Genomic DNA, 14,286 nt, shown 5'->3' on the forward strand with positions numbered 1-14,286 from the left:
GGGCCTTGTGTTTTGTATTTTTATTTTTTGTTTTTAGCATTCCATCTCAGTTGTTTTACTTTTAAGACCAAGATCATAGTTATTTCATTTTATTTAATTAATTCAAATAATATAATAAATAATTTAATTTTTTAAAATTTAAAATAATAGTAATATTAAACAATAATAATTTAATCAATTTTTTTTTTTAATTTTTATCTCAACTTATTATTTCAACAAACATTAATAGAAATATAAGTAAAAATAATTTCAGAACTCAGAAGATAGAAGATGACTTATGCTACAGTCACTTGTGTAATAAGAAATGAACAATCACACTTGAAGATTTTCAGATTTTATATAATTTAGTTTTAAAGTTAAAATTTATATCTTAAAAAAATTAAATTATTCTAGATGGATAAAGATTTTCAAAAACACCAATGATAACATATAGTTGAAAAAGCTAGAAACTAGGGAGCGCTCGTCAAATGAGCCAAGGAATTGGCCTAGTCAAATGGCTTCTTGCCCTCCAGAAAGGTTTGCAGAAAACATTTGAGTTTTCTAACAATCCTAAGATTAGGATGAAGAGAGATCAACAAAAGCAGCTAGCGTAATTTTAAGGGGTCTAATGACCATAATTTTAAGGGGTGTGATGACCATAATTCTAAAAGGTGATCACCGAACCATGTATCATTTAGAATGACACATTCTCAATAGTGGTTTTCATGGGGTGATAGGTGAGGAAGTGTCAAGAGACACAATATTTTGATTTAGTGATGGATTACAAATAGGGACCATTTGTGTACAATTAACACACTTGAATTTTGCTTTGTCCATCACTAACTTGCAGGACAAATATCCTCATAGGAGTATCACCATATTGCCAAATTGTTGTTCGTATATTTGTGCTACAAAATTTTACAGTGGTATCAAAAGCTTGATCATGACAGATGGGTTATTTTTGCACATTGAGAAGATCATTAATAGGCAAGGGATTGGTTTGGCAACCACATTTGCATATCCATTTACGTCAACTTCTAAACCCAAAGGAAAAACTCTTCCAAATCATGGTGGGAAGCCTCAAATATATCAGGAATCTTCAAAATCTAGTAACAAGTTATTATTTGGAAGAAAACTATTGGGATATTTTTACACAAACAGGAACAAGCATTGGCCAAAACAAGAGATACCCAACATTTTGGATATACTATTTTGGCCGACCGGCGGAGTGACTCACCATTGTCGAGGGTCGAAGGTGTCAGGGACACGTTGGAACCTTGGTCACTGATATCTATCACACCAGATGGAAGCCAAGACACGACTTTTACAAAGTCTGCATCATCCTTATGCGAGGAAGAAGAAGGAGAAGGAATTGGTCAAAGCAATGTCATTTCGACTAATGGGTAGAACTATTCAAACTATTCTTGGCTAAATGACGTTGTCATTTTGGCCGAGTCTGGTGAATTAAACATTGTAACGAACAACGCTGTTTTGAGCAAGGGTCCAAAATGATGCCGTTACCGTTGGAAGCCACCAGTAAGAAACAACACGACGTCGTTTTGGGCAAACCAAATAACGACGTTCCCTCTAATATGGGTTTACTTCAAACAACATGAATTCAGACCAAGCCTCCAGCCCACTTTGTTGAAACCCATGGGCTCATGAGGAACTAGGCCCAACCTCAAGCCCAAACCATTAGCCCACAAGTTGACCCACAACTGCAAGCTGCGCACTGAGCCATTTACTACTGAGTCAACTACTGCCGATTTGCTACGACTGAACCCAGCTTGAACTAGCTAAACTATCTGACTCGATTTTCTGAACCGATTTAGGCCAGTTTTGATATTTTGAGCTACTCTAGGTCATTTCAAACCTGATTTCATTCGTCCAAAAGTCGTGGTTTAAATTTCGTGCCAAATCACTATAGGGCACCTGTTAGTCGAGATTATTGTCAGAACTTTCTTGAAAGGGTATAAACATCAAGGAAAGTTCATGAGAATACTCGATTGGGGCATCATTTCCATTATTTCTCTTTATTTAAAATATAATAGGAGAATTTTTAGTCTACCACCTTGGAGTAAATCCAAGAATTATTTTTATTATTAAGTTTGTATTAATTTTATTTTCTCATAGTTAAAATTATTGTATTTAATTTATTTACAATAGAACACATTTATTACTTCTACAATTTTGTTGTTAATTTTTAAGGTTTCTTATTTATGTCGTTGGAGAAAAGTATAAAATCGTTGAGGATAAAAAAATTGAATGGAAGAAATTTTTGGATTTGAAAAAGGCATATAACTTTTCGTCTAATTCATAAAAAGACTTTATACATATTAACAATACCAAAGTTAGGGCAGTAAATGAACTAGTTAGTTCGATGGCATGCTTGGTATTTACTTGGTTAAAGTTGAATCGAACTTGACTCGTAAAAAAAAGTTCACTCGTGAAAGCAGATGTCTGCTCAACTGCTCAATTAGTAAATGACACATATATTTGACAAAACTCGACTCGACTTTATCAAGATTCGTTAAGGTCTATTCGCTTATACCTAAATCAACTCGTTAGCATGACTCAATTAAAATTTAAAACTCATTCAAACAATGATAAATATATACATACATACATATATATATATATGTATTAGCTAATAATATAAACATATCAATTTTATAATTAAATATATAATATGTAACATAATTACTTATGCCTACATATTGAATATACTTCATAACTATATTTTATAATTTATACAATAATTAATTGATAAGATTTAATAATTCTATAAACTCGTATGTGAGAACCATATATGAAATAGATATGCCAAGAGCCTAATTGCCTGATGGCATATGACCTGGTTCTCCATATGGAAAACCTGGATTTGAAACCCCACCTCTTATATAAAAAATATATATATGAAATAAATATATGATATTATATCATGTATATGTATTAATAAATTATTTATGCATATAATATATTGTTATTATGGATAAATATCAACTAGTTAGATATTAATTAATTTGAAAATTTTAAAATCTTAGAATTCAATAAAAGTTCTACTTGTTAGTTGTACAAATTCAATATTAGATTTTTTTATTTATCTAATTTATTAATTTTTAAATCTTATTAAAAAAATAAATAAATAAACAAGTTGAGTCGAACTCGAGTTGAGAACTTAGCTTATTGAGACGAGCTCGGATAAAGATTAAATAAAAATCTCGAGCTCGGGCTCAAGTTTCTTGAGTTAAGCCGAACTCAACAAGCCAAAGACCGGCTCGGCTTGGCTCGATTATAATCCTAAGCCTTGGGTGGGGTTGGAGTAGGAGCCCACCCATAGCTTTTATTTATCTAATTTATTAATTATTAAATCTTATTCAATAAAATAAATAAATAAACAACTCGAGTTTAGCTCGAGTTGGAAATTTAACTTACCGAGACGAGCTTAGAAAAAGATTAAATAAAAATATTGAGCTTGGGCTTGAGTTTTTTGAGTTAAGCCGAGCTCGGAAAGCCAAAGACCGGCTCAGTTTGGCTTGATTACAGCCCTAATTAAAGCCATCGAAACATGTAGAAATGAGCCAAATGGAAGTGGAAGCTGCGTATGAACCAAAGACAAGTGAGAAGAACACAATGTATGGGCAAAAGCTTTATTTTCGCATTGTATGAATGATCATATCATTAATCTCTTTGAAGACTATGAAACTGCCAAAGAGATTATGGATGCAGTTGAGATAAACTATGGTTTAAGGTTGGATACTTGTATGCAATTATTATTGGATAAGTATAACTGAACATTTATGAAAGAGAATGATGACATAGGCGATCATGTGCTTCAAATAGAATTGATTGCAAAAGAATTATACGATTCTAGTCATCCTCTCATTGATAAAATGCAAGTTACAACCATACTAAATAATCTTTATTTATCTTGTGATCATATTGTTTTCCCTTTAATACACATTGAAAATGAAATAATAATGACATTACTTCCAGTATTTTTAGTACTTGAAGGAGAAATGATGAAGATGGGAAATAGAGAGAGTGAATCATGTAATTTGTTGATGGCTAAGGACAAACATTATACACAAAACAAAATAAAGCCAAAATAGTTTAAGAAAAATAATAGTTAAAAAGAGACATTGTAAATCATTTACTAGAAACTATTTCAGATGTAGAAAGAAACGACATTATAAATCACAATGTCCTCAGAGGGATAAAATAAAAGAAAGTAAGAAGGCATTATAAATCACAATGTCCTAACAAGGATAAAACAAAAGAAAGTAAGAAAATTGTGATAACAGTTTCAGAATTAATACTTATGGAATTAGCATAAGATTCATGATGGGATGACTCTGCAGCAACATGACACTTATGAAAGAAAAAATATCTGTTTGTCAATCTTGAAGAAAAACAAATAGGCGAGCAAATAGTGTATATGAGCAATAATACATACTGCAATGTCTTGGGGGCAAGGTACATGTAAATTTAAAGTGAATGGTTCTGTTATTTTACTTTGTGATGCATTGTATGTACCTAGTATTTGTAAGAATTTGATACCAGTGCCTATATTAGATCAGAAAGGCTACACAATTGAGTTTAAGTATGGAGCTGTCATTATAAGTAAGGGTGATGGATCAGAGAAAGACGTGAGAAATCACGATATGTATGTATTGAATATTGATATTAATAAAGTATCTATTTTTTATTATTTGAATGTGTCTACTGATTGTGCATATTTATGACATTTAAAATTAAGCCATATAAATAATAATAAGATAATCACAATGTATAAAAGTGTATTAACAGCACAAATAAACTCAGATAATTTTGATATATGTGGACTATATGTCAAAGAAAAAATTAGTAGTAAATCTTTTTTTGAACGTTGGAAATCCACAGATTTACTTAAAATTATACATTTTGATGTTTATGGACCTTTCAAAACAAAAATCCATAGAGGAATGGAGTAATTTATTACTTTCATTGATGACTATCTGAGATATGGGCATACCTACTTACTAAGGCATAAATATAAGACAATTTATAAATTTAAAAAATATAAAGTAGAAGTAGAAATCCAATTAGGCAAGCTCATTAAAAGTTTGAATAGTGATAGAGGCGGTGGATTTAAAACTTTGGATGATTTCTACAAATTGAAGAGTATAAGACATATTTATACTATGTCATATAACCTCAACAAAATGGAAATGCAGGAAGAAGAAATAGAACTCTGTTTTATATGAGAAGATCGATGATGACATATGTTGATCTACCAACACATTTTTGTGGTCAGGCATTATCAACTACGGCATATATATATATATATTAAATAGAGTTGAAACCAAAACAAAATATTTTACAACTTACGAGATATGATGGACAAGACATAAAACAGACTTAAGTAAACTCAAAGTATGGGATTGTAAGGCACAAGTGCTTATCTCAAAGCCACTAAAAGATAAATTGAAAAGTAAAACTTGAGAATGTAGGTTTATTGGGTATGCATAAAACGGAAGTGGCTACTAATTTCATTATCCTGATAGAGGATTGATAGAAAGTAGACTTGTCGTTTTTTTGGAAAATATTAACCTTGTTACTCCAGTTGGTCAAATAGATTTATTAAATGATTTAGAGAATCAACAGATCTCCACAAAACTTGATAATGAAAACCCTGACGTTACTTATATACAGAGTAATGGAACAAAAAAAGTGAGATAGAAATCAATCTTCAAATATTGATGTTAGAGATAATAGGAGTAAAAAAACCAGGCGATCAGTAGTATTATTTCAGGATCGTTATGCTTTAAATATCAGTTTAAAAAATCTAGAAACTGATCCTGAGAATTTTTAAAAGGCAATCAATAATGTTGATTCAAATAAATGGCTTGAGACCATGAAAGATAAACAAGAGTCAATAAAGAAAAAAAATGATTGAGAGTTAACAAATCTTGCAAAAGATAGAAAAACTAAATGTTTCAAATGGGTTCTCAGAAGAAAATTTAAAGTTGATTGTAGTTTGAAATGGTATAAAGCAAGGTTAGTGACCAAGTGATATACTCAACAACCAGGTGTAGACTTTTTAGACACAAATTTGCCTATAGAGAAGTTCACATCTGTAAGGATTATCATGTATATTGTTGTCAGAATGAATTTGAAACAAAATTAGTTAGATGTAACATACAACTTTTCTTAATGGCGAATTAAAAAAAGATATCTTTATAATGATTCAGCCAGAAGGAGTCCAAATTAAAGGGCATGAAGAAAAAGTCTATAGGCTAAAGAAATGACTATGGACTTAGGCAATCTTGAAGACAGTGGTACTTAAAGTGTCACCAAGCAATTTTAGAAGTAGAATATGAATTGAGTCCACTAGATTACTGTGTATACTTATGGAAAAATGATAATAAAGTAACATTATTATTATTATTATTATTATTATACGTTGATGATATATTTCTAAAAAATAATTGTCTAGATATGATGAATATAACAAAAAAATTATTGAAATCTAAATTTGAAATGAAAGACATGGATGAAACCACGTATATTCTTGGTATAAGAATTTCGAGACATATCTACAAAAAACTGACCATTTGTCGGCATTTATATTACTGGCGTTTATATAAATGTCGATAAAATTAGTAATTTACCGACACATCGTTTATGCACCCATATGCCTATACGTCGGTAATGAAATATATATTTGTCGGCGTTTGCATAAATATCAGTACATTAGAGATGATTTAGTGGCGTATATAGTACCTGTGCAATAGTCTTTTATTGGTGTTTCATTTTTAGGCAAGTAATTAAATATACATTTGCCAACGTTTGCATAAACATCGGTAAAAGTAGAGAGGATTTAGTAGCATTTATATTAGCGACGCTTATAGATATGTCAAGAAAATAGACATTTATCGACATTTCATTTTTACGCCGACAATTAAATATGCATTTGTCGTGCATAAACGTCAGTAAAGTAGAGAGGATTTAGCGGTGTTTATATTAGAGGCGCTTATAGATATGCCAAAAAAAGTAATTATCCACATTTTGTTTTTACGCTAGTAATTAAATATACACTTATTGGCGTTTACATAAACGTCAATAAAGTAGATAGGATTTAGCCGCGTTTAGTCATTTATTGGCATTTATACACTTATTGGCATTTATACAAATGCCAGAAAATAGTCATTTATTGACGTTTTGTTTTCATGCCTATAATTAAATATACATTTATCGGTATTTGCATAAAGGTTAGTAAAAAAAATCTTATTTTCCCATTTTTTCTCAAATTTAAAAGCTATAGCCTATTTCCACTTAATCCAAAACAATAAATTAATTGGACCCAAAAGTCTATTACAGGTGAGCTAGGGAATTTAAAATAAAAGAGTATACATGGGCAATCAATAAGGAATGTGAGTTATAATGAGATGTTGGGATTATATTTGGAAGTTGGGAGAGATTGGGTTCAAGAAACGTGGGTTGGGTGTCTTTTATGGAATATGACTCAATATTTATGGGATGTGAATGAATTTTTCAATTAAATTTGGTATTAATAACATATGATCAAATGTTCAACTTTAAGAGGAAATATTTATATCGAATACTATATTAAAATTTATACAATTAATTTTGTGTTATAATAAATATTATATTAATTTTATGTTATTAGATTATTATTATTCATGAATATTATGATTATAAAATTTAATGTTATATTAATTACAATTTAGTATATAATATAAAATTATTTTATATAAAATTATATATAAAAATTATTTATAATATAAAAAATCATATAAAAAATATTTTATATAATATGAAAAAGTAATATATATATATATAAAAACTGGTCAGGTCTAGTGTTAGAAAATGAAAAAGCGGAATCGGACCCGTTTCAACTGGTTTTGAGAAAAATGAAACCAATATCGGGTTGAACTGATTTTGAATCGGACTTGAATTCGAAGGTTCAGTCTAGTTCACTAGTTTACCGGTTTCTTTTTTCACACCTAGACCCAATAAAAAGTTAAAAAGAAAAAAAAAAACTCATTATCTTGTCTTATGTAATCTTTTCAATCAGTTTATCATTTTTTGCAAAGTTTTTATCATGTGCATTTTTTATTGGTGTTGATCACATATACTTTTTGTGGCCATCAGACACAAAAAAATTATATAAAATTAATTTCATAAACTGACGTAATTTTATATGATTTGTCAGACATATTTTACAATCTAATAAATCACATCAAATCATATTAATTTATAAAATTATTTTTATATAATCCCTTTATGATTAGAGAATTTCTCTTTTTATTAAAAAATATTATAATAATATCATAGCTTTTTCATATTTTACATATAAATGTTTGAAATATATATATTAAAAAGAGAAATAAATGCGGCATATTTTAGTTTAAAAAGTTGGCGGCAACTAAAGCTAATTTTCTTTAGCTACTTTTCTTTTCACTTGGTGCCAAATACTTGGCTCCAAATAAAAATTCAATAGTCATTTGATTTTTAAATGCATTTCAGAGGTGGGGGCTTGCGGCAGTAGTGGAGATGGGAAGGCTCTTGGAGCGACTCAGAGAGGGGACTGGGGCAGGTTTGGTTGATTGGGACTGCTGCTTGTGAGAATTTGAGGTGCCAAGTCTACCATCTATTCATGGAAAATGACTAGGATCTCTAGGCAATGCTAGTCGTTGCAAGAGGGCCTTTGGTGACGTTTTAGAGGTATCTTTGTTGTTGTTGTTTTATTATTATTATTATTATTATTATTACAAATCCAAACATTATTTTGAGTCTTCCTTTTTCTTGCCTTTGTTTGCAGCCGCCTCTGCTGCCTTTACTCATCCCTAGCCCAGTACTCCGAAGTTTCTCTCTTCGAAGATGAATTTCAACATTGCGAACCCTACTATGGGGTGCCAAAAGAAACTTGAAATCAATGATGACCAGAAACTTCGAGCATTTTTTGACAAGAGGATTTCACAGGAAGTCAGTGGAGATTCTCTCGGAGAAGAATTTAGGGGCTATGTTTTCAAAATCAAGGGAGGCTGGGACAAGCAAAGGTTCCAAATGAAGCAAGGAGTGTTAACTCCAGGCCGTTTCGTCTCTTGCTTTAGAGAGGCACTCCTTGCTTCCGTGGGTATGTTAGGCGCAATGGAGAGCGGAGGAGGAAGGTAGTGCGTGGATACATTGTCAGCCAAGAGCTTTATGTTCTGAACTTGGTTGCTGTGAAAAAGGGTGAGAATGATCTTCTTGGTCTGACAAGACCTTTCTGTTCTGAACTTGGTTATTGGAAATTAGATAGTCTAAATGTATTTAGAAAATTTAGAAATTATGTATTACGTGGAGAATGACCCGTTTAGGCCTTACTTTTTCTTAGTTGTTTTTCTTTTTTCTTGATAGCAAAAGGAAGATGCCGATAATACTTTTTATTAGTTTAGAAAGATTTTTTTAGAATTTTTTTAGTTCAGAAAGAGTTTAAATAAATAAAATTGTTTCTGTTTATGGGTGCCTATTTTTGTGCCTTCTTTTTTAATTTTGTAGATGGTATATTATAAATTTAAATCGCTTAATTACCAATAATTATAAGTGCCGATAATATAATCTCTAAAATGTTGGGACTATAATTTATCGGCATTTGTAGAATTCGGTAAAATAATGCTCAATTATTGGCATTTGTAAGAGTCAATAATACAGTCTTCAAACGTTGGGATCAAAGAAATTTACTGACACATGTAGACGTCAGTAAAATAAAATTACATCTATTCATGGGTATCGAAAAAATAAATAACCGACTAGTATTTGGAAGAGCAATAAAACAGTCTAGAACGTCGGCAGTATACAAATTTGTCGAAGCTTTTAGACGTCGGTGAAGTATACTACCTCGATTTATTTTGGTGCCGACAAAATAACTACTTAATTACTGGCATTGGTAAGTGCTGATAACATAATATCCAAAATGCTAATACCACAATAATTTACTGATGCTTGTAGACGTCAGTAAAATAAAAAATGATTATCAACATTTATAAGCGCCGGTAACACAATCTACCAAATGCAAGTACCAAAATAATTTACTAGCATTTGGCATTTGTAGACGTATAGTAAAATAAAAAATTATTACCAACATTTGTAAGCGCAGTTAAACAGTCCACAAAACATTGGGCACAATAAATATTAATGGCACTTGTAGATGCAGGTAAAAAAGATGTTGGGGGATGAACTGATTGATTGCCGGCATTTGAAAACGCCGGCAACATAATGCACAAAACACCAATAACCAAAAATAGGATGGTGGCATTTACATAAGTGCCGGAAAATAAAATCCCTAACCAAAGTTTTGAATATCATACCAGATGCCATATTGGTCAAGGTATTGGAACGAAATATTTCAATACCAGTACCATTTCGGGATAGTCGATATGTGAATAAATTATATATATAAATATATATAAATTAAATTCTAAAATAATAGTCTATATATGAATAAATTATATATAATAAATAGCTTGATCTGAATTGGGGTGTTTAAAAATGAACTTGTAGTTTGAAGAAATGAAAAAAAATGGTAAATGCCAAAATAATGACCAGTACAAGTCAAAATATCGGCCAGTACAGCCAGTATGACCGGTATTTGGGACAGTACGAAACATGTATAATATCTGTACTGGACCAGTGGCCAATATGGTAAATATCGGTCGGTACTGGTACGGCATTTAAAACAATGTTCCCAACCCTTACGTATTGGCAATTGAGTTGTGTTGGTAAATAAATGCCGGTAAAACCATTATCGGCATTTATTATCAAATTGCTAGCGTTTATGGGCCCTCGGCAAACTACCTTTTTTTTTTTTGTAGTGTATAGAAATTCAAAGATTTTATATTTAGATCAAGAAAAATATCAAAAAAAAATATTTTTAAAGGATTTGGTATGAAAAACTATAAATCCTTTAGAATAGCTATTTGCAAAGGTCATGATTTAAATAAAAGTATATGCCCAAAGATGAAGACAAACTAAGTGAAATGCTTAAAGTTTCTTATGTTTAAGTGGTGGGAAGCCTCATGTATGCAATGACAAATATGAAACTAGGCATTTGTCATGCAGTAATGTTGGTAAGTAGGATATCAATCCAAACCAAGTAAGGAACATTGGCAAGTAATGAAGCGTATATAAAAGTATTTACAAGGTGCAAAAATATGAAATTGTGCTTAAGGATCAGTAATCTAGAATTATTCGGCTATAGTGGTTCTAATTTTCGAAGTGATGTAGATGATAAAAAATCTACAAGTGAATATATATTTCTATTTTGTGGAACTGTAGTTTCTTAGTTGAGTAAGAAACAAGATTGTGTTGCTAAGTCTACTATGGAAACATAATATGTTGCTTATAGTACTGTAGTGAGTATTGCAGTGTGGATGAAACGCCTTATAAAAAGTATAAATTTGGGTACGTTTGCAGAACCAATCAATATGTTTTGTGATCATTAATTTGCCATCTCATTGATGTGAAAAACAGTATTCTAAGAAAAAAAATACATTGATGTGCATTATTTCTATATTTTAGATATAATGGATATATGTGAGGTTAAGGTTAACTTTATTTCCTCAACTGAGATGGTAGCAGATCCGATAACCAAAAGATTGTCTCTAGAGGACTTTAGAAAACATATGACTAGAATGAGGTTGAGAGATACTTAGGTGAAGCAACCTTGATCAACATGTATAACTCAAGAAATTATGGGAACGCCTAGATAAATGGAGTATGGTGATATACCGAAATGAAATTTTTGATAATTTGTAAAGTCGCTGATAAAGTGATTAAGAAAAACCTCAGTATTGGCCTTAGGGTGAGTATTTGATAAAATTTCATAGGTTGATTAACCAAGAAATTGGTTGATTATTTGTAAGGTCACTGATATGGTGATTATTAATTATTGTGACATGAGTATTGATTATTGATCCACTCACTGAGAATTGATGTCGTTCACTAAAATTTTAGTGAAATGAAGTCACTATTTATATGTTGTCAATGGGAGCACATAAGGTGAAGGGTGGGTGAAATAAGTAATGAAAAAAAATGTGCACATGTAGAGGCTTGTCATGCTTTGACGCTGATCTGCATGAGTCTTGTGATCAGAGTTGACTAGGGGAAAACTTATATTGGTACTACGATAAAATACTCAATTGGATTATCACTATTTTGTGTGATCAAGTAGGAGATGTAATTTTATAGGACGTGATCACCAAACGGTGTACCCCTTGGAATGACACCATCTTCATAATAATGGTTCTTATGGGGTGATATTTGAGAATGTTTCAAGAGACACAACTTTTTGATTTAGTCAAAAGGTTATAACATTTGCCAATGGTTGTCTTTTGCCAACCAGTGCCTCATAATTTATAAATAGAGACCATTTATACACAATAAACACACTTGAATTCTCTTTTGGCTATCACCAACTTGGATAAATTCTCCTTTGTTCTACTAGATTTTGCAACTAGATTAAGCTTAGTTGTCACCGGGAGAAAAATTGCATTAAGATCAATTGAACTTAGAGCCACTGGACATATAACGGTACTTAAATTACCATTTATTCCAAAAGTTCATTAAATAGCAATAGACAAATTTAGCAAGTGTTACGTTAGGTTCAAATTAACCATGATTTTTGTCCCTTACAAGTTCTATCAATAAACTTAAGGATACAATATCTCTACCACCCCACCCTCCCTGACGCAGTACTGGGTCCTCGCCGTGCCCCAATCTACTTCATTTATGGACCTTACACGACTCTACTTGTTAAGTCGAAGTCGTCGAGATATTATGGTTTGGTAAGTGAGAATTTTGAGATAAGAATTTTGAGTTTTAAGATGAAATATTTTAATATTATTATTTTTTTTAGATTTGAAAAAGTAAAGAAAAAGTTAAATTATTTATTATATTTTATATGGAGATTTGAAAAAATTGTAATAATAAGATGAGAATTTTAAATTTAAGACGATAATTCTTAAGGAGCAAACCTAACTAGTCGCCTCAAACGTTGGAGAATATTTTCTTCCCGGTTTTGCTTAATAATAGAGCTGAGCTAGCTGTTTGGACTAAGTTCAAGTACTTTGGGCTTAATTACCACGTGGTGGCTCATTAAGATCGGTAGACTTTTTCTTACTCAAATAATTTGATATGTTTCACTTACCGCTGTTGACAGCACAAGCCCACAAACAAATGTTGCAGAATATATATTGCCTCGTGTGATGCACAAAATTCACAGCTTCACAAATTCTCAGCAAATATTCGTGGCTTCTGACCTTGGAATAATTTCCAGCAGTGATCATCACATGGTTTTGGCTTGCTTCCCCGTTAATCTGCACTGATCTCGATCGAATCTCGACTCTCCTTAATTTATATGCTGCATAAATCATAATATTTTTGTGCTGGCTACGATGAATTCTGAGTTCTGTCATTGAGATCCACAACATGCATTAATTTTTGGCAATCTTAATTACAGTCAACTTCTTAGTTGTCAATGAATCCGCACATGCAAGCTGCAGAATTATCGTAGCACTTCATTGACTTAAGAAATAGGCGTCCACATTATATTATGATTGGATAATTCATAGGTTAATTATATATATATATATATATATATATATATATATATTGCATTTTCTGGGAAGATCTCTCATGCATCTGATTTATGCATAACAATCGTATTCAGTTTTGGAAAGAAACGTACGTAAATTGCCCCTACTGGTTAGGACTTAGGATCTCAGAAGGGGCCTTTATGTGTATCAAGAAGGCAAGGAAATGAAAAATATGACACACGCACCAATGTTATCGAAACACCGTGAGCAAGAGTGTGTCAAGCTGGAATAATGTTATATATAATTATTTTTACGTATTTTATGTATATTTTATTAATGTAATTAGTTGTATTATTTTTTTAATATATAATTAATCATATTAATAAAATATACATAAAAATTACTATACATAAAATTTTTAAGAGAAAAAATATCATCAAGGAAAGCCATTGACATTATTGTGAAGACCTGTACTCCAATATTAATAGGGAGAAATTAGTAGCATTTATTTTTCTAATTTGCATCATTTTCCAGGAAGCACAAACAGATGTCCACGTAAACAAAGTGGAGAGTGATGGTGATAGTTTACACCACCGACATAAATTAAAGAGGGTACTCTGAACAAATGCAAGCCCGAAAACCTCGCCTGGTCTGAATGATGGCTCATGAGCACGGCTCTATATTAAGTGCCAGTGGCCCCAAGTCCCTTCACCATAGCATCGCTCTC

At 31.3% G+C, this 14,286-nt stretch overlaps 1 long non-coding RNA gene across 1 annotated transcript; it reads left to right on the forward strand.

Annotated features, from left to right (window-relative positions):
- Window positions 1–8,447: 8,447 nt before the first annotated feature.
- On the forward strand, window positions 8,448–9,496 carry LOC122305588. Its single transcript, XR_006241168.1, has 2 exons — window positions 8,448–8,709; window positions 8,807–9,496. It is a non-coding gene; the product is annotated as an uncharacterized LOC122305588 (long non-coding RNA).
- Window positions 9,497–14,286: the final 4,790 nt, after the last annotated feature.

This window comes from Carya illinoinensis, chromosome 3 (genome assembly GCF_018687715.1).
Source record: "Carya illinoinensis cultivar Pawnee chromosome 3, C.illinoinensisPawnee_v1, whole genome shotgun sequence".
Classification (NCBI taxonomy): Eukaryota; Viridiplantae; Streptophyta; class Magnoliopsida; order Fagales; family Juglandaceae; genus Carya; species Carya illinoinensis.